This window comes from Terrapene carolina, unplaced genomic scaffold, assembly GCF_002925995.2.
Source record: "Terrapene carolina triunguis isolate 2854851 unplaced genomic scaffold, T_m_triunguis-2.0 Scaffold42, whole genome shotgun sequence".
Lineage (NCBI taxonomy): Eukaryota > Metazoa > Chordata > Testudines > Emydidae > Terrapene > Terrapene triunguis.
In genome coordinates this window covers 16,742,388-16,761,945 of record NW_020664393.1, presented here as the reverse complement: position 1 = coordinate 16,761,945, position 19,558 = coordinate 16,742,388, and positions in this window count along the sequence as shown.

Sequence of the window (19,558 nt, the reverse complement as noted above, 5' to 3'; positions counted from 1 at the left end):
GTCTCTGTACACAGAGAGCTGTTACCCTTCCCTTTATAGTTATGACAGTGATAAAGAGATATATACATGTCCTGGGTATAATACAAAAATAAGGGTTTTGATTGTCTCACCTGCAGTATACAAACATTCTTATAATTTTCTATACTATATGTTATGTATATGTTATATTATGTTAATTATTTGAACACATAAAACCCTTCAAAATGTGGCAACAAAAATAATATTGTGTGTGTGTGTGTGTGTATACTTTCTGTGACGGGTTGGATCACAGAAACCCCCTTGGGAGCTGCCACCTGACGTACCAAGACTACCTCCTTTCTGTTTTCCCTGCCAGCTCAGGACTCCAGCACCCTGTCTTGCTGAGCCAGACACTCTCCAACACAGACCCAGGGTCTGAATTACGTGCCCCAAAACTGCAAGTTTACCTGAAAACAGCTCACAAAAGTGTGCTTGTCTTTAGCACTCAGATGCCCAACTCCCAATGGGGTCTAAACCCAAATAAATCCGTTTTACCCTGTATAAAGCTTATGCAGAGCAAACTCATAAATTGTTCACCCTCTATAACACTGATAGAGAGATGTGCACAGTTGTTTGCTCCCCCAGGTATTAATACATACTCTGAGTTAATTACTAAGTAGAAAGTGATTTTATTAAATACAGAAAGTAGGATTTAAGCGGTTCCAAGTAGTAACAGACAGAACAAAGTACATCACTGTAGCGGGGTGAACGCCCGCTCCAGCCCTGAAGGGGTTGGAAAAGCCCTGCAGAGGGCTGGGGCTGTGTAAAGGGGCAAAACCCCAGCTGATTGGGGAAGTGGCTGCTGCTGGGGCCACGCCCCAAACTGAGCCACTCAGCCTTATAAGAAGGCCAGGGTAGTCAGAGCAGAGCAGTCTCCCTCTGACCATAGAGAGAGACAGGCCTGGCTGCAGGGAGCTCACTTGGGGACCTAGAGTGAGGCAGGGCTGGGGAAAGCCCTAGGCCAGCAACTCCCCAGGCTGCAGGGCCTGGTCCTGGTCCTATGGCCACATAGGTATTGGGGTTGCAGAGGGCAGCCTGAGGGTGGGTAAAGGCAGCCAGTCCAAACCCCTTGTTGCCGGTGATGATTGGCTGATAGACTGCAGTCTGCCCCAGGGCGCGGGGGCTAGATGGTGACTGGCAGTAGCCATAACTGAGGTGACATTGGGATAGGAGGTGGGGGTTCCCCTGGGTGGGGAGACCCAGAGAAAGAGTGGGGTACTGCTGGGGGGGGCAGCACCTAAGCCAAGGGCACCGGGGTCCAGGAGGGACATGGGGCCAATGACAGGCGGATCACCGGCCTGCAGAGGGCGCTCCAGAGGCTGGTGAGCTAATTCCTGGTACGACCAGCAGGAAGCGCCGCTGGGGTGAGTCCATGCCTGATTACAGTCACCAAGCAAAATAAAATAAAATGCACAAATCTATGTCTAATCAAACTAAATACAAATAAGATCCTCACCAGTTCCAGAATGCTCCCTTTTACAGGCTAATCTCCTTTTAGCCTGGGTCCAGCAATCACTCACACCCCCTGTAGTTACTGTCCTTTGTTCCAGTTTCCTTCAAGTATCCTGGGGGGGTGGAGAGGCTCCTTCTTTAGCCATCTGAAGACAAAATGGAGGGGTCTCCCACGGGTTTAAATAGACTTTCTCTTGTGGGTGGAGATCCCCTCCTCACTCCTATGCAAAGTCCAGCTCCAAGATGGAGTTCTGGAGTCACCTGGGCAAGTCACATGTCCCTCCATAACTCAGTCTTTACAGGCCGAAGCCATTGTCCACATGGTATCTTTTATGTCTCCAGGAAGACTTCTTATGTGGATTGGAGCATTCCAAGATGCATTGTTCCCCAAGTACTTCCTGATCAGGTACTTAACCTTACGAATTCCTTCCTAAAGAAACTGACCAAATGCCTCACAAAGCTTACTTAGAAACCAAGCAAGTATACAGCCCATATTCTTAACCTCAAGTAGAAAATGATATATGTGTACAGATAGGATGAATAGATATAGTAGACCATAACCTTTACGGAGATATGTTATATGGCACAGGCAGCACAAAACATATTCCAGTTATGTCATACATACATTTATAAGCACCCCGCCCATAAAGCCTTATGGGGTACACTGTCACACTTTCTCTCTCACAAACACAAATGAAATTACTGTATTTCTTAAAATACTTATTTTTTCCTCAATAGCACCATTTTCAAATTGACCTGCCTGCCTGACCATCAGACATTGGGCTAACTCTGGCAGTTTTACAAAATCCTTTTAAGTACCGACTGCATCCTAAAGACAGTGATGGATTTATTCACAGTTAAGATGAAGCAACTTTAAAATACAATAGTAAAACATCTTAAAGCTCCCCTGTTGTACCTCCTCTCTTTTATGGTCATATGGATAGGAAAAAAATATCGTTAATGAATTCAGGTTCTACCACAAGGAATCTTTATGAGATGTACACAGAAGTTGAAATCCTTTTCAATTAATCTGATTTTTCCTTCTCCCCTGCCTCTTGGTAATGTTTCTTAATACTTTATTCCGTAAGAAGGTACAGAGTTACTTTGTCTCATCATGCTGAGTGGTTGCTATTTACCTTGTGTGAACAAGGTCAGATTATAAAAGAAGAAATATTGCTTACAAGTAAACTGAAATACCTGAGGGGAATGGACTATAACCATCAATTTTCACATACAAATCCCAGAGAAAAAAGCAACTGGAAATTCCATTCAACTCAGTATGTTACCATTCAAACACCGTCAAATTAAATAGTTAACTGCAACAATGAAATCAAAAGGCTGGGGTTTTTTTTAAGATAATCCTTTTTATTGATTGAAAATTTACACTTACTAGGCCAAATTCTGCTCTCAATTAAAGTAGTGTGAATCTCGAGCTAATGTGATGCCAATTTTTTAAAAGAGCTCCAGAGGTGATCCCGGCAATTACAAACCAGTAAGCCTGACTTCAGTACAGGGCAAACTGGTTGAAACTATAGTAAAGAACAAAATTGTCAGACACATAGATGAACATAGTTGGTTGGGGAAGAGTCAACATGGTTTTTGTAAATGGAAATCATGCCTCACCAATCCATTAGCATTCTTTGAGGTGGTCAACAAGCATGTGAACAAGGGTGATCCAGTGAGTATAGTGTACTTAGATTTTCAGAAAGCTTTTCACAAGATTCCTCACCAAAGACTCTTAAGCAAAGTCAGCTGTCATGGGATAAGAGGGAAGATCAATGGATCAATAGATCAATGGATCAATAACTGGTTAAAAGATAGGAAACAAAGGGTAGGAATAAATGGTCAGTTTTCAGAATGGAGAGTGGTAAATAGTGGTGTCCACCAGGGGTCTGTACTTGGACCAGTCCTATTCAACATATTCATAAATGATCTGGGAAAAGGGGTAAACAGAGAGGTGGCAAAATTTGCAGAGGATACAAAACTACTCAAGATAGTTAAGTCCCAAGCAGACTGCAAAGAGCTACAAAAGGATCTTACAAAATTGGGTGACTGGGCAACAAAATGGCAAATGAAATTCAAAGTTGATAAATACAAAATAATGCACATTGGAAAACATAATCTCACTATACATATAAAATGATGGTGTCTAAATTAGTTGTTACCACTCAAGAAAGAGATCTTGGAGTCACTGTGGATAGTTCTCTGAAAACATCCACTCAATGTGCAGCGGCAGTCAAAAAAGTGAACAGAATGTTGGGAATCATTAAGAAAGGGATAGATAACAAGACAGAAAATATCCTATTGCCTCTATATAAATCCGTGGTACACCCACACCTTGAATACTGCATGCAGATCTGGTCGCCCATCTCAAAAGAGATATATTGGAATTGGAAAAGGTTCAGAAAAGGGCAACAAAAATGATTAGGCGTATGGAACGTCTTACCCGTATAAGGAGCGATTATTAGACTGGGACTTTTCAGCTTGGAAAAGAGATGACTAACGTGGGATGTGATAGAAGTCTATAAAATCATGACTGCGGAGAAAGTAAAAAAGGAAGTGTTATTTACTCCTTCTCCTACCACAAGAACTAGGGGTCACCAAATGAAATTAATAGGCAGCAGTTTTAAAACAAACAAAAGGAAGTATTCTTTCAAATAAACAAACAGTCAACTTGTGGAATTCCTTGCCAGAGGATGTTGTGAAGGCCAAGACTATAACAGGGTTCAAAAAAGAACTAGATAAATTCATGGAGGATAGGTCTATCAATGGCTATTAGCCAGGATGGGCAGAGATGGTGTCCCTAGCCTCTGTTTGCCAGAAGCTGGGAATGGGCAACAGAGGATGGATCACTATTAGCCAGGATGGAACAGGGGATGGATCACCTGTTCTGTTCATTCCCTCTGGGGCACCTGGCATTGGCCACTGCCAAAATACAGGATACTGGGCTAGATGGACTTTCGGTCTGACCCAGTATAGCCATTCTTATGAAGCCTCATTTTGTTGGCACTGACTGAGTTACACGGATTGACTGCATTGCACCAACAGCAGAATTTGGACCACTGTTCAATGAATCAGCCCCTTGACAAATGTGAAAATGCACAGTTGGTCACATAATTTATTGTGAATTAGTAAAGCACCCATGGAGAAAAAATGGGCCAAATTCCGAGGTTGTACAGTTTACACTGGAGAAAGAACTGTATTTGTAAATAGTTTCAAAATTAAGTTTACACACAGCTCCCCTCTCTGCCGATTTTGAACAAGCTTTGTTTGCTACTGTTTACAGGGCTAAATCAAGTTCAAAACTGTGGTTACAAAGATGTTCAAAAACAGCCTCAGGCATGGTTTATGAAAATGATTCTGAATACAGGTCCATCTACACAAGCCACTACCCACAAAACCAGTTCCAAGGACAGTCACATTTGTTTTAAAACAATGAGTGAGAGTAGAAATCAGTCTCTATTAATAGAAATGATAGAAAACAGGGTTTGGCTATTTGTGATTTTAGTCCAAATCCAAATAATCTTTTCTCTGTGCAGAAAACTATTTACATACTGTATTTATATATACTAGCAGAATTTTTGTACCCTGTGATGGGGTGCACTCACCCCGCACCGGACAGGAAGAGGTTAACGTCACATTGTGGGCTGAGGAAGCCATGCCCCCTTCTCCCTACTGGGCATTCTCCAGGTGTACCAGTATAAAAGAGAGCACCCCAGCTCAGTCAGGAAGAGACGCTGATGAGGAAGGATGTGTGCCAGAAGCTCCTCCTGAGGACGACCTCCAGCCTGTGCTAGAAGGGAGTGGAGATGTGGACCACCGCCTCGGACCCCAGCAGCTCACAGAGCCTCAGGGAGCGGCTGGTGCTAGGGAACTAAGAGATCCCAAAGCCTCCTGGACTACAATGCCTGAGACTGCGATAAGAAGTGACCCAGGGGTTGTGTCAGAGGTGTATCTCCCACCAAGGTAAGCTTGGCATGTTTCAGTGGGACTCCCCTAGGGCCCTGCGTCGGGGCCCAGTAGAGTCGGGTGGGTCTAGGCCCCCCTACCTGGGCTGCTGGCCCCCCTACCGGTGGCCCCCCTGGCCATTGGGCCACACTGCCCTGACAGTAGGGGCGTGTTTCATGGACTTTGGCCACAAGGCTGTACTACCCTGAACGAGCGGGGCGTTTGCATAGATTCTGGCCTTATGTTAATTTGTATAGCTAAATATTGGTGATGGACATCCTTCAAAGTCATCCTAATTACCTTTTGTTCCCTGAGGAAATCCGAACTTGTCAAAAGACATGAAATTGTATAAAAGATCCTTGGGTCCTGATTCTGTCATCTCAGATCTGCTTAGACTTCATCAGGGGATGTCTGAGTCGCAAGACTGAGATCCCAGTTATACTGGTATGCCCTGAATATGAGATTTGAACAGTGGACTCTTTGCAACTACAAAACTCACCATCTCAGCTGTGAATCTGAACCTCAATGAATTGAACTCATGTCTGTATGTATATTAATCTTTTAACCATACTCTCTCTCTCTTGTTTTTTAATAAATTTTAGTTTAGTTAATTGGCTGTAGGGTGTATTTGGGTAAGATCTGAAACATTCATTAACCTGGGAGGTAATGTGTCCGATACTTTGGGATTGGTAGAACCTTTTCTTTTATATGATGAAATATGATTTACAAAAAAATTTCATCATATTTGAGGTGGGTACCTGGATGGAGGCCTGAGGCTAGATCACTTTAAGGGAACTGTGTTGTTTGGACTTCTGAGTAACCAGTAAGGTAATAAAGACGCTGTTTTATGCTGGCTTGGTGAATCTAAGTATTGGAATATCCACCAGCTTTTGCGGATTTGGCTGCCCCGTTCTTTGCAGATCACCCTAATTGAGTGACCATAGTTGGCCCTGTGCTCCACTTACTGCTTCTTCTTGCAGGTATCCTCAATCCCCTCCCTCCCCCCCCCCCCCCAGTTCCTATGGAGCCCTGCTAGGCTGGGGGGAGGGGAGAGAAATGATTTTTCAGCTCTTGAACTCCTGCTGTGGTGGGTAATATGAAGATCCAAGTGGTAGAAGCCCCCTATTTAGTTAGCTGAGGGAGAGAGCAGGAACCAGTGGTAGGCGCTCTAGTGCTCTCCTCCCTAGGTTTGGGAGGGGTAGAGGTGTGTGGGGATACTGGTGAGGTGGTTTGAATGTTGGTGAAAAGAGGGGTTGATTTGGTATGTTGGGTTCACTGCCTAGTTAGTAAGTGTGTGTGCGGTTAATGAATATTTGTGCTAGGGAAGGTTGGGCGGGGAGGAGGTTGATGAGTGTGTGTGATGGTAGTCTGTTTTTTCCAGTGATTGGTTGTTAGGGAGGAGGATCATCAATGTGTGTGTTTGGGGAGCTGTGAATGAGTTAATGTGTGCTAGGCTATGGTACTTCAACTGGTTTCTTCAGTGGTTGCTTCTGCCCTGACTGCAGATCTTTCTAGAAATGGTTGAAACATTTCAAAATTTGAAATTTAGATTTTTGTAGTCAAAACTTTACATAGCAAAAGGGGACAATTTTTTAGCAGAAGTGTCCCATTTTTCACCAACATCCCAGTCTGTCCACTGAACCTACACCTGCTCCCTTCCAAGACACTCTAACTCCACTTACCTGTGCCTCCCTCACCATTTGCTCTCTCACTTTCCACAACTGTGGGTCAGCCCTCACCACATTAATTCATTGAAAAGCTTGAGAACTAATTTTGCTGTTTACATGATATGTATAAGCTTTGCATACTCACAGCTAACTCCCTCCTCTGCCTCTCATCACTCACCTCCTTAGCGAAGTCTGTGCCCTCCAAGCTAAAGTAAATCCTCTTCTAGGAACGTTATCATTTATGAATGAGCTCCCCCCAAGAAAACTTTCCACTACATAACTCCCTCTTTCCCCTCCTCCAGATCACTCCTACAATCCCTGAAGTCTTCACCCCTGCACACTGTCAGTTGTCTTCCTCCACAAAATCAGTTCTCTCTCCTTCCAAAAATCAATCTTTCTCCCCCACCTTTTAGAAAGATAGTTTTAAGGCCAGAAAGGACAGCAGATCATCTAGTCTGACTTGTTGTATGCCACAGGCCACCAACACCACCCAGCAACTGCACACTAAACCCTACCCAACAACCAAAACTAGATCAATGCATTACAGCTCAAGAGACTAAACTGTTATGTGCCACAGTCAGAGAATAGGAGGGACTGAGGTGCACCAGGACCCCTGCAACAGCAGAGAAATGATAAAGTGAGATTTACTCCTGGGGGAATTCTGCACCACTGTGCAATGCAGAATTTTGCAGTAATTAATACTGTGTGCGCAGAATTTCCTTTCCCCCACAGAAATGGGCTGCAGTGCTGCTGGCCACCACTAGGAGCCACTGGACCTGGAAGAGCCCAGTTCGCACATAGAAGACACTGCTGGGGGGAGGGAGAGAGAGCTAGAGCAGGGATTGGCAACCTTTGGCACGCGGCTTGACAGGGTAAACATCCTGGTGGGCCAGGCCGGTTTGTTTACCTGCCGCATCCGCAAGTTCTTCCGATCGCGGCTCCCACTGGCCGCAGTTCACCGCTCCAGGCCAATGGGGGCTGCGGGAAGCAGCAGGCAGCATATCCCTCGGCCCGCGCCGCTTCCCGCAGCCCCCATTGGCCTGGAATGGCGAACCGCGGCCAGTGGGAGCCGCAATCAGCCAAACCTGTGGACGCGGCAGGCAAACAAACTGGCCCAGCCCACCAGGGTGCTTACCCTGGCGGGCCACGTGCCAAAGGTTGTCGATCCCTGAGCTAGAGGGTTCTTGGCAGCTGCAGTTCCCAGCATGCCCTGAGGGAAGGAGAGGGAGGTGTGCAGGAAACATCGTGCAAGCCTGGGACTGAGCTGTTTCTCCCTTTGGATCCCTGGGCTCGGGGCGGGGGTGTGTGTGTGTGGTGGGTGTCTGGGCTCTGGGGGTGCAGGTATCTGGGTTAGGGGCCCCATGGCTGGGCTCTTGGGGAGAGGGGGTTTTGGTGTATTGGCTAGGGGGGCACCATGGCTGGACTCAGGGGGAGGGGTTGTGGATATCTACCCACCCTGGCTGGATTCTGTGCGGGAGGAAGGGGGCAGAGAAACAGGAACTGGGTTGTCATAGGGGTTTCTTTAACTCTTTACTCCTGGAGGAATTTTTGTGGGTGTCTGTATTGTTACAGACATACTTGCTGATAGGTATTTTAAAATAAATTACCAAAATAATTGAAACTGGCATGATTATGTACTGTTATTTTGACAAATAACATTTGCAGAATTTTAAAATATTTGGTGAAGAATTTTTATTATTTTTGGTGCAGAATGCACCCAGGAGTATGAGCTATTTCCAGATAATCCCAGCATGTGACCAGCACTCCCTGCTGCAGGGAAAGGCCAACCTCCCTCCCCCAGCATTGACCATCTCACATGGGGGAAAATTCCTTCCTGACCCCACATAGGGCCATCAGTTAGATCCTGAGCATGTGATAGATTGCTAACTATTATGCATTATCTAATCTAACATGCCCATTTGCGATGTTTCTTTTTACACCCAGACAGTGGTTGATATATTGTTCTGAACCATGATGTTTTATATCCTATACATTTTATCATAAGTGCTGTAACTGTGGAAATTATCTTGTGGCTGTGAGTTCCACATATTAGATATGCTTTATTTAAAAATGTATTTACTTTTATTGGTTTTAAATGTGCTGACTTTAATTTCTTTGAGTGACCTTTTTTCTCCTGTTCTTGTAGTATGACAAAGGGTAATAGAAGCACTTGACTGACTTCCTCTATGCTATTCATTATTTTATATACCTGTATCATGTCACCTCTCTTTTTTCCCCCCTCTAGGGACCAGATTTTATCATCCTTACTCAGGCATTACCTTACTCCATGAGTAGTTGCCTTGAGTTCAGTGCAGGTAAGGTACTAGTCAACCTGAATAAGAGTGACAGAATCAGGCCCTAACAGAACGCTCCAAATCTTTTTTTTTAATGCCCACTCTATGACACTTATCATTTTCATTGCTCTTTTCTAGATCTTTTTCTATTTCAGCTATATCTTTTCTGAGGAAGGGGTGGCAGGAATTGAACATAGTACTCAATGTGAGGGTGCACCATGAATTTATATATTATATTTTCAGTATTATTCAATATGACTTTTTAAAATAGTGTCTTTTTTTTTTTTTTATCAGTGGTGGCACAATGAGCAGTTGTCCCTGAGCTGTAGAGTTTACAGTGATGTCTAGATCTTTCTCTTGAGTGGTTGCAATAAATGTAAAGCCCATCAATGTGTTTGAATAGTTCACATTTTTCTTTCCAAATGCATAACCTTGCAGTTGTCTACAGTGAATTTATCTATCTTCGTGTTGCCTGGTTGCCTAGCTTTGTTAGGGCTTTTTGAGTCTTTTCCTTTTTCTCACAGTCTTTTCTAAAATTGACTACCGTAAATAATCTTGTGTCATTGGCAATTTTTACTACTTCGTTGTTCACTCTTTTTGAGATCATTACTAAATATATTAAACAATGTTTGTCATAGTATGTTTCTTTGGCACACCCCATAATTTACCTGCTTCTGTGATGAGATTTACCATTTATTAATACTCTTTATTTCCTATCTCTTACCTAATTTGCAATCTGTCAGAACGTTAGCTGTCACTCTGCAATAACTCAGTTTCTGGAATAGTCTCCTGTGAGGGACTCTCCTGTTTCATTTTGAGTTTAATTTTGTTTTTTCTTTTTAAATATGATCATAAACAATCAGATGAAATGAAACCAAAAATATGAATTCATATAATCTGAATTGCCTGATTTAAATCTATAGAAGCAGGAAATTTGGAATTAAGATACCTTGAAGTAAACTGCAGTATTTTGTTCATGTATTATAGTCTATTAGGGTCCAAACCATTGAGCAAAATTAACCAGTCTGTTGCAATAATTATCCTAACAATAGGGAATATATTTGAAACCTAACTGAGCCTCCACGATTTTTCATACCTTTTAATCTTGTTTTAATGTAGTTTTACAGCTCAATGGATCTGTCAGGAACACGTCATTAGACATTAGTTTTCTGAACACTTGGTGCAAAAGTCTAGACTAGACTGTCCCCTGTACAGTTTTAACATGTGTTTCCTCCTAATCATCCCATTAGGAAGAGGGGAATTTGCTTCCCGTGAAACCAGAACAAGGTTCATATTGAATGTTTTCACCCAGAAGGTGAGATATGTAGAGGCACAGCACCGAACTTGCAGCCCAGGGAAAGGGGGGCTAAGACAGCTTTCAGCCACTTCTGTGCTCACCTGATCCTGCGATGCTTTGGGGGCTGGAAAGGCACTGGGAGCTTGTCTAAATTAAGGCATCTTTCTGGGGATGCTCTGAGGGCAGCAGCACTGGCAGCAATCTCTGCACGCTGAAGCTCTGCCCCTGACATACCCTTCCCATGCCCACCATGCCCTTTTTGCCAAAACTTGTGATAGGATACTTGGAAGGCTGTTTTGCATAGTGCCTGCACCAGAGGACTCCTCTCCTAGGCAAAACTAGGATTTTTAGGACCATTTATGTGGCTCCAGCCCTTGTATCCTGCCATATAATGGGCATTGCATGTAGGCAGTTGAAGCATGATTATGCTAGATTTGGGGAGCTTAATCAGGCCCAGCAAATTAACGTATTTGGTCACATTCCTTCCTGCTGAAATCAGTACATATCTTTTAAGTCTGTACTGCTTCTACTGTGCCTGTGCATTATTGCTATCAAAGATTGAAAGGGAAGGATGCTTTATCAGAAATTGGAGGAGAACCCAATATCTTATCCTTACAGAAAAAAATGCTGAAGCATATCTGTTTAGGGCCTGATCTTTCAGTAAGTGTATAACATGCAAAGTACATGCACAATTCCCAGAACGTTCATAGTAGTTTTACATAAAGGAAGAAGGTTTGTGGCTTTTTATCCAACTACAAATCCTGAGCTGGACTAACTGCCATCCATACTTAGGTCTGTTGGCTGAGCATTTGGGAAATCTATATTGCAGTTGTGAAAAATTGCAAATTAAAAATATCTTTAGTTATATACGGTGTACATATTCGTATTAGAAACTTAAACATAGTGAAACTATATACATGACCATATACAAATAAAGAGCCAGATCCTTAGCAGCTGTAAATATGCTTGGTCCATGAACCTCATGATTATGCTAGATTTTGAGTATTTAGACCCATTAGGGTAACAGTGATTTCACCCCATTCTAACCTACTGAAATCTCATACATATTTTTAAGTTATACTGCCTCTGCAGCCCCTGTGAGTAAGTGCTGTCTGAGCCCCCAGAGGGAAGAACCCAGTATCTCCTTTTGATAAGTCCTCCAAATATGTGCTGCATCTGCCACTGTACCTTTGGGATCTGATTTGTAATATTTACTTGTTGTAAGTCCCCCAGAAGTCAACAGAAGCTTTGCATGCATACATGCTGTAGGCCTGGGAGTTGGTCATAGCACTGCAGAGCCTGAGGTAAGGTAACTAACTCCTCTCCACAGCTATGTCCAATGAGTAAGCATTGGGGGGCCAGATCCTCAGCTGGTGTAACTCAACGTAGCTCCACTAGAGTCAATGGAATTGAGTCCTGGTCTTCTGAGTTCCAGCCTAGTATCCTATACAGTAGGGTTTCTCAGCTTTTATTTTATCTTACCCAAACCTGATAAAAGTAAGTAGAAATTAGTTGTTGTTGAGTATTACTTTTCATATGCAACTTTAAATATAATAGGTGTCTGTCCATATCTGAATGCCTGTGGAGTTCATAAAAAGGATATAATAAGAATTTTTTTTTAAATGAGATTTGCTTAGGGTTTAACAGTTATGTCTCTATGAAATGCAGATATGCATGATAACCCACTTACCTGACAGAGGCAGGTCACATTAATCAGACTACTTCTAGAGTTGCTTTTTTCTACCTGCAATTGGGTATCCTTTTCAAATGGAATCCAATGTAGTTAAGGATAGTTTAGAAGGACAGGGCTAATTCAGCAGTGCTTTGCTGAGCTGCATTAAGCTGTTTGTCTAAATAGAAAGAATTTAATTAGTTCACATCAAAGTTACCCCAACTTCAGTGGTAGGTAAAATTGATGTGTAGCAATATGAGCTGGATCAACGTGAACCTACATAAAGTATAGAAATAGAGCTTTAGGTGGGCTGCTTAATGCAGCTCAGAAAGGCAAATCCCAAACCATTATAACACATGAAGAGAAGTAAATGAAGGAAAACTGAATGATTAAATGCTTTCATCTGGAAATTTTTGTTGCAATATCCAGAAACTCTACAAATTCTTATAATTCATCATACTCTTTGTTTATTACTAATAAATTAATGTGCTGATGGAAAGAATTCATTACCCTTTCTACACACTTCACTAGTTTCAGGTCATTTATTAATCTGTGTTATTTGGTAAGACTAAAAACAGCTGTAATTACATTGTTAAATATTGATTAATAAGCAACCCACATCACTAATATATAAAACAAGCAAAATACAAATTAATTTTTAAAGATTTAGTGTAAAAATTCACACTTCCCTTGGGAATAAAGAAATCTGGAACTTAATCAATATTCATATTTTTTGTAAGATCCCATTTGCTTGTGCAGCTGCATCTCCAAACACCTTTTGGAAACAGATTAACCAGCAAATTTGATTACGCTAGAATAAACTAACTGCACTCCCAAAGTGGTGGTAATACACTAAGAGTAGCATTTAGAATGGAAACCTTTTTTAAATAGTCTTCAGCTAAACAATCAATTTTTTGCATTCTTATTTTAATCGTGCAATTAAGCATGCATCCAGTTTGAGTCTAGTTATATTTTACAGATTAACAATACTGTAGCTGTTAGAAACACACTGTTAAAAACACTCTGAAATTTCCAGCCATGGTTTTTGCAGATTTTCAGGAAAATCAGTTTGATTGACGTGGAACATAGCAAATTATTACATGTCAGAAACTTGGATTATCATTAGGGATAAACAATCAGAATGTCTCTGACACTTGACAAAGTTGGGCAACTTATTTTTATGATACAGTACTATGAGAATTTAAAGTAGGATGGAAGGAGATGTTTTAGAAAAGAAGTTTTAAGACTGTCTCCAATTAATAATAGATGACATACAGTTTTTTATTACAGCAACACTATAGCTATGGGTATGTCAGTATTTCCATTTCAAACCTACATTTTAGGGGTTTATAAATGGGCCATAAAAATTAAGGCTGAGTTGAAATTTGGTATTCACAGTTCAGGCTGGAATCTTTTTTTCCCCAAAAAACTTTTTAAAAAAAACCCTATTTGCCTTTTTTTGAACTACAACACTGCAAAGAGATCAGAATTGAGAAGTTTAAGATGAGTTTTTATGCTTGTATAACTCTGAAAATTTTGAGATTACAAAGAACAAAATTCAAGGGATTAGTTAAAGTATAATCTAATGACATTTGCAACTGGAAGAAACTAGGTATAAGAATATTTTAATAATCAGGGGTCAGATTCAGGCTCTTTTCTTTTCTCCCCCAAATAGCTGCCTTTTTTGCACCATTAATTTTCACTTGTATCATTGCTACTTACAGCCCTATAATGCAGTTCCACTAGCCCCCATGGATTATTTCTGACACTTTCACAGCTGATCAAGGGTCTGAAACCTGCCACCCAACCCCCCTGATCTTAAACCCCACCCTAGAATATGTCCCTACATCTAGGACCACACAGAATCTCTACCATCTCTGCAGGTCTGAAGGTAGGAGGTGAATTGGTCCAGTCTTCTGTGGTTCAGTGAGCCGATACTTTGCATTTATGGTTGTCATCTTGTGCTCAAGAATCTAAGCTTTCCTATTTAAAAAAATATTTGTGTATAGATGTACCCAACAAGCATAAAAACTCAGATTCTGCTATTTGTTACTGGCCCAGGCCCAGCTGATGTGGTACAGGTGTATTCTCAGGCTTTTGACATTTCCTATGAGGATGAGCATGGAAGGAATCTCTAAATGAGTATGAGAAGTACTAGACCTGTAGTCCAGATCCAAATCCTATAATTCAGAAGATCATCTGGCATGACACAACACTCTCTGCCACTGACCAGAACAGTCTGCCCTAGGAAGCTATACAACTGAGTGGTGGGAGGCAGACTAACATGTAATAGCATGGATCTTGGAACGAATGAAGAAATTGCCCAGATTGTATTGCTTCAAATGGGCGGCGACATGATTCTTGAAGCCTTCCACAATGCTTCTGACCACTTTGGGGAGAAAAAGACCAAGTGGATGTTTGCAGGCAGTTGTACTTGTTCAGATGGAACTGAGATGTACACAAAGGATGGAAGGACTGCCAGGCCTTTACCAAGAGGAGGAACCCAGTGTCAGAGGATAGGAGACCAGCTTAGATTTCAAGTTAGTAGTCTTAAGCCACTTGAATGTAGAACAAAGACAAAGTAGGATATCCAGCTTCCTTATCATTGTGGATCACTTTATCAAATTCCTGGTTGCCTTACTCTCCAGGACATTATTACTGGAAACTGCAGAAACCTTCTGCTCTACTTTGTCCAATCCCATGGCTACCACATCAAAGTGATCCCAGTATAATGCACACCCTTTGAATCACAGATGTTCAAGGAATTGTGCTCTTTGGCAGACACAAGCTAAAGACCATGGCCTATCATCTACAAAACGAGGGGCTTTGTGAATGAGCCAATCAAACACTAATAATGGGGCAGAGGTCCCTATCAGAAAATGGCCTTTCTGCCTGCTCAGTCTGACTTATGAGTATAACAATATAACTTAGTGGAAGCATATGAATGCACCTTATTTCTTGATGTTCATGAGGCATGGATGGCTCATAAACATGATCCTGGATCTTAAAATTGGAGCTGAAGAGGTTGGAAATGAACAGGTGATGATAAGAAAGTGAAAGTTCTCAGAGAGCTTATAGAATGAAGATGGAGGATCAACAAACTCTGCAATCTAAAATAAAACAAACATTCAGAGTGCTCAGAAAACTATTTACTGGTTATTGAAGAGAATATGGTTGTACAATCTGATGAACATCGCAAGACTGAAAGCTTGTTTTTTTGATTAACAACTTTTGTTGCCTGAAAGTTTAAAATGGGATGTTTTAGATGACTTTATTATTGATGGCATTATTATTGTTATGCTGAAAGTTATGAATTTTATAGTCTTTCCTTAAAAGATACTGGATGTGAATGGCAAAATACATGATCTCTCATTCGCACTTCTGTTTAGGAGACTTTGTATTAGAGAAAACTACAAACTATAACTCAGTCTGATGACATGATAAACTTGGATTATAGGTGCAGAATATGATGTGGAGAATAAAGATTTAAAGCTTTCTATTTTGTTCTGATATAAGACTTTGAAACTATCATACTCTTCCTGCTCTCTCCTGCAAATGGAGGGCAAACTATATAATTGCACTGAAATGTCTTCTTACTTGCTATTTAATTCCTTGCAATGTTTTCTTTATACAGCATATATCAACCTGGGGGCAGTAGAAAATTTGCATAAAGGAAACTGGAATCAAACTGAAAATATAAAAATAATCTGGAGTGAGGAAAAAGCAGTGTACTTGCAGGTAATGTGAGAATGCAAATTGTTAAATTATTGATGTCAGAAGAAGGGGTCCAGCAAACATAGAGAAAATTATTTAATACAACTTTCATTAACCACTGTCATCTTCACATAAAGCCATTTCAACACTGTGATTGTTTTAACTGAAATAAAATTTGTGGAAAGAGGCTCCAGTTGTTGGTTATAACTTTCAAAATTGGAATTGTTACTTGGTCTCAATGACCAATAAATCCATTTTGTGTTCTTGCAGAAAGCTAAAAGCAAAGCTGATCAAATAGTAATCTCCCCAGAATTCTGTTCCATTAATATTTTCATGGAAATATTTTCTAATCCCAGTTCACTATGATTTTGGGATTATATTATTGTGTTGACAACCAATTGCTATTTCTGGAAATGCTTGTCAATCCCAAAGGTTACACACACAATTATTCACAATAAGTGAGTTTATTCCCCGTACTTCATTCTCTTGTTGTTTCAATGGTAGCTGTGTTAGTCTGTATCAGCAAAAAAACCGAGGAGTCTTTGTGGCACCTTAGAGACTAACAAATTTATTTGGGCATAAGCTTTCATGGGCTTTGTTAGTCTCTAAGGTGCCACAAGGACTCCTCGTTTTTTTTTTCTTCACTGTGGAGTTAACTCTAATTAGTTGCACTTGAGTTATTCCTCTTGAGTTAGGCTAGCATGAGCGAGAGCAGTCACCCTGTGAAATAATACATGAATTGTGCCATCAACACAGGTGCTTCACTGACTTCATGTGAGGTGCTAAGACTTCTGGGGGCACATCTTAATGCTGCACTAAGCTGAGCCTGTGACAGGTTGGATCACAGAACCCCCCCTGAGAGCTGCCAACTGATGTGCCAATACTACCCCTGTTCCTATTTTCCCTGCCAGCTCAGGACTCCAGCACCCTGTCTTGCTGAGCCAGACACTCCCGTCTGCTCCAACACAGACCCAGGGTCTGAATTACTTGCCCCAAAGCTGCAGGTTTACCTGAAAACAGCTCACAGAAGTGTGCTTGTCTATAGCACTCAGATGCCCAAATAAATCCATTTTACCCTGTATAAAGCTTATGCAGGGTAAACTCATAAATTGTTCGCCCTCTATAACACTGATAGAGAGATATGCACGGCTGTTTGCTCCCCCAAGTATTAATACATATTCTGGGTCAATTCCTAAGTAAAAAGTGATTTTATTAAATACAGAAAGTAGGATTTAAGTGGTTCAAAGTAGTAACAGACAGAACAAAGTAAGTCACCAAGCAAAATAAAATAAAATGCCCAAATCTATGTCTAACCAAACTGAATACAGATAATCTCACCCTCAGAGATGCTTCAGTAAGATTTTTCTCAGACTGGACGCCTTCCAGGCCTGGGCACAATTCTTTCCCCAGGTACAGCTCTTGTTCCAGCTCAGGTGATAGGTAGGGGATTCTTCATGATGGCTCCTCTCCCTCCTTGTTCTCTTCCACTCCTTTATATATCTTTTGCATAAGGCGGGAACCCTTTGTCCCTCTGGGTTTCCACCCCCTCCCCCCCACTGGAAAAGCACCAGGTTAAAGATGGATTCCAGTTCAGGTGACATGATCACATGTCACTGCAAGACTTCATTACCCACTTGCCAGCACACACATATACAGGAAGACTCACAGGTAAACACAGCCATCTGCAGACAATGGTCCTGGTTAATGGGAGTCATCAAGATTCCAAACCACCATTAATGGCCCACACTTTGCATAATTACAATAGGCCCTCAGAGTTATATTTCTAGTTTTAGATACAAGAGTGGTACATTTATACAAATAGGATGATCACACTCAGTAGATTATAAGCTTTGTAATGATACCTTACAAGAGACCTTTTGCATGAAGCATATTCCAGTTACATTATATTCATTTATTATCATGTTTTTATAAAACTATTCCAGTTACATTATACATCAGAATCCTGGCACATCTGTTCCAGGAAAGGAGCAGTAGAGAGGTCCTCCAAGTGGGCTAGAGTGGCTGCAAGGAACAGCCAATCAGGGTCCAGCAGACCCATATAAAAGGAAGTTCTGGTCCAGCATCACTTTAGTTTGTTAGCAGAAACCAGGGGAGTAAGAGGTGCTGCTGGCTGGCTGGCTGGCTGGTGGGGCTGTAAGGGCCAAAGTACTAGTTACTGGCAGGGACCAGGAGAGTGAGGAAGGAGCTTCTGGCTGCCCCCTGGGACTCAACTAAGATGGGCTATGGAAAAGTGGCCTAGAGTAACAATTAGTAAAGTGATGCAGCATGAGGCTGCTATACTTAAAGGGTCCCTGAGTTGGGACCCAGAGCAGTGGGTGGGACCGGTTTTCCCCCACAAGCCACAGGTGGGAAGCAGCTATGCCCTAATGAAGGGAATTATAACTGTGGTATCCCAGGGAAGGGGGCTGCACTGGACTGACTCAGTGGGGAGTTGTGGTCAGTGAACTGAGTCCAAGATGAGTGGCTCAGCAGGAAGGCTGGCATCACTGAGGACTCAAGTAGAGGCAAGGAGTCCCCAGGGAAGAAACCCTGGAGGTGTTGCTCAATTCCAGAGTAGGAGCCTTGCAACCTAGCCAGACCAAGTGAGGGTATCTTGATGGGTCCTGTTGGACTGGTTAAAATCTGAGCCTAGGGATGGCTGCAGAGGAGGACACACCAACTGAGGGTACCACAATGGGCTCTGTTGAACTGTTTTAGAAGACTATGTCTAAGAGGGGCTGTGGGATATTGGGGGACACCTTGGATTATGTAGCTCTGAAGGGGTTGGTTTGTTTTGCACGTGGACTGTGCCTTGGCCGGTGGGCTCAGTCACCGAAGACCTGCCTGACAAGCATAGCAACCCTATCATACGATCCCACTCATACGTTTGTCCAGCTTTCTCTTGAAACTAATTATGTTGTTTGCTCCCAAAAATCCTATTGGGAGGCTGTTCCAGAACCTCAGGTCTCTAAGTAGATTTAAGTCATGTTGGCTTCAATGGGATTATCCCTGTGCTTAATATTAGGCACATGCTTAAGTACCTTGCTGAATTAGGGCTTCAGCAATTGGATAAGTTGCTGAAAAATATAGCCATGTTCACTATGGGTGTGGGTCAGGGGTGAAAGTAAGCAGGTACAGGCTGGTATGGTGTACTGGTAAAAAGTGGCCGCTGGTACTGGCCCGTACTCAGCTGACATTAAAGTGCTGCCATGGCAGCGCTTTAAGCAGGGTCCTTAAAGCGCTGCCGTGGCAAAGGACCCTGCTTAAAGTGCTCATTGTTGCCTCTTTCCCACCCTACCCCACCCCCAGCGGGGCAAAAGGAGCAGCTTCCCCGGGGCCGCAATTTAAAAGGGCCCGGGGCTCTGGCCATTGCTACTGTGGCAGTGGCCAGAGGGCCAGAGCCCTGGGCTCTTTAAATCCACACTAGAGCCCCAGGTGGCACGGGCCAGGCAGCGTGGATGGGCTGGCTGGGGGACTCTGACCCCCAGACCCACCC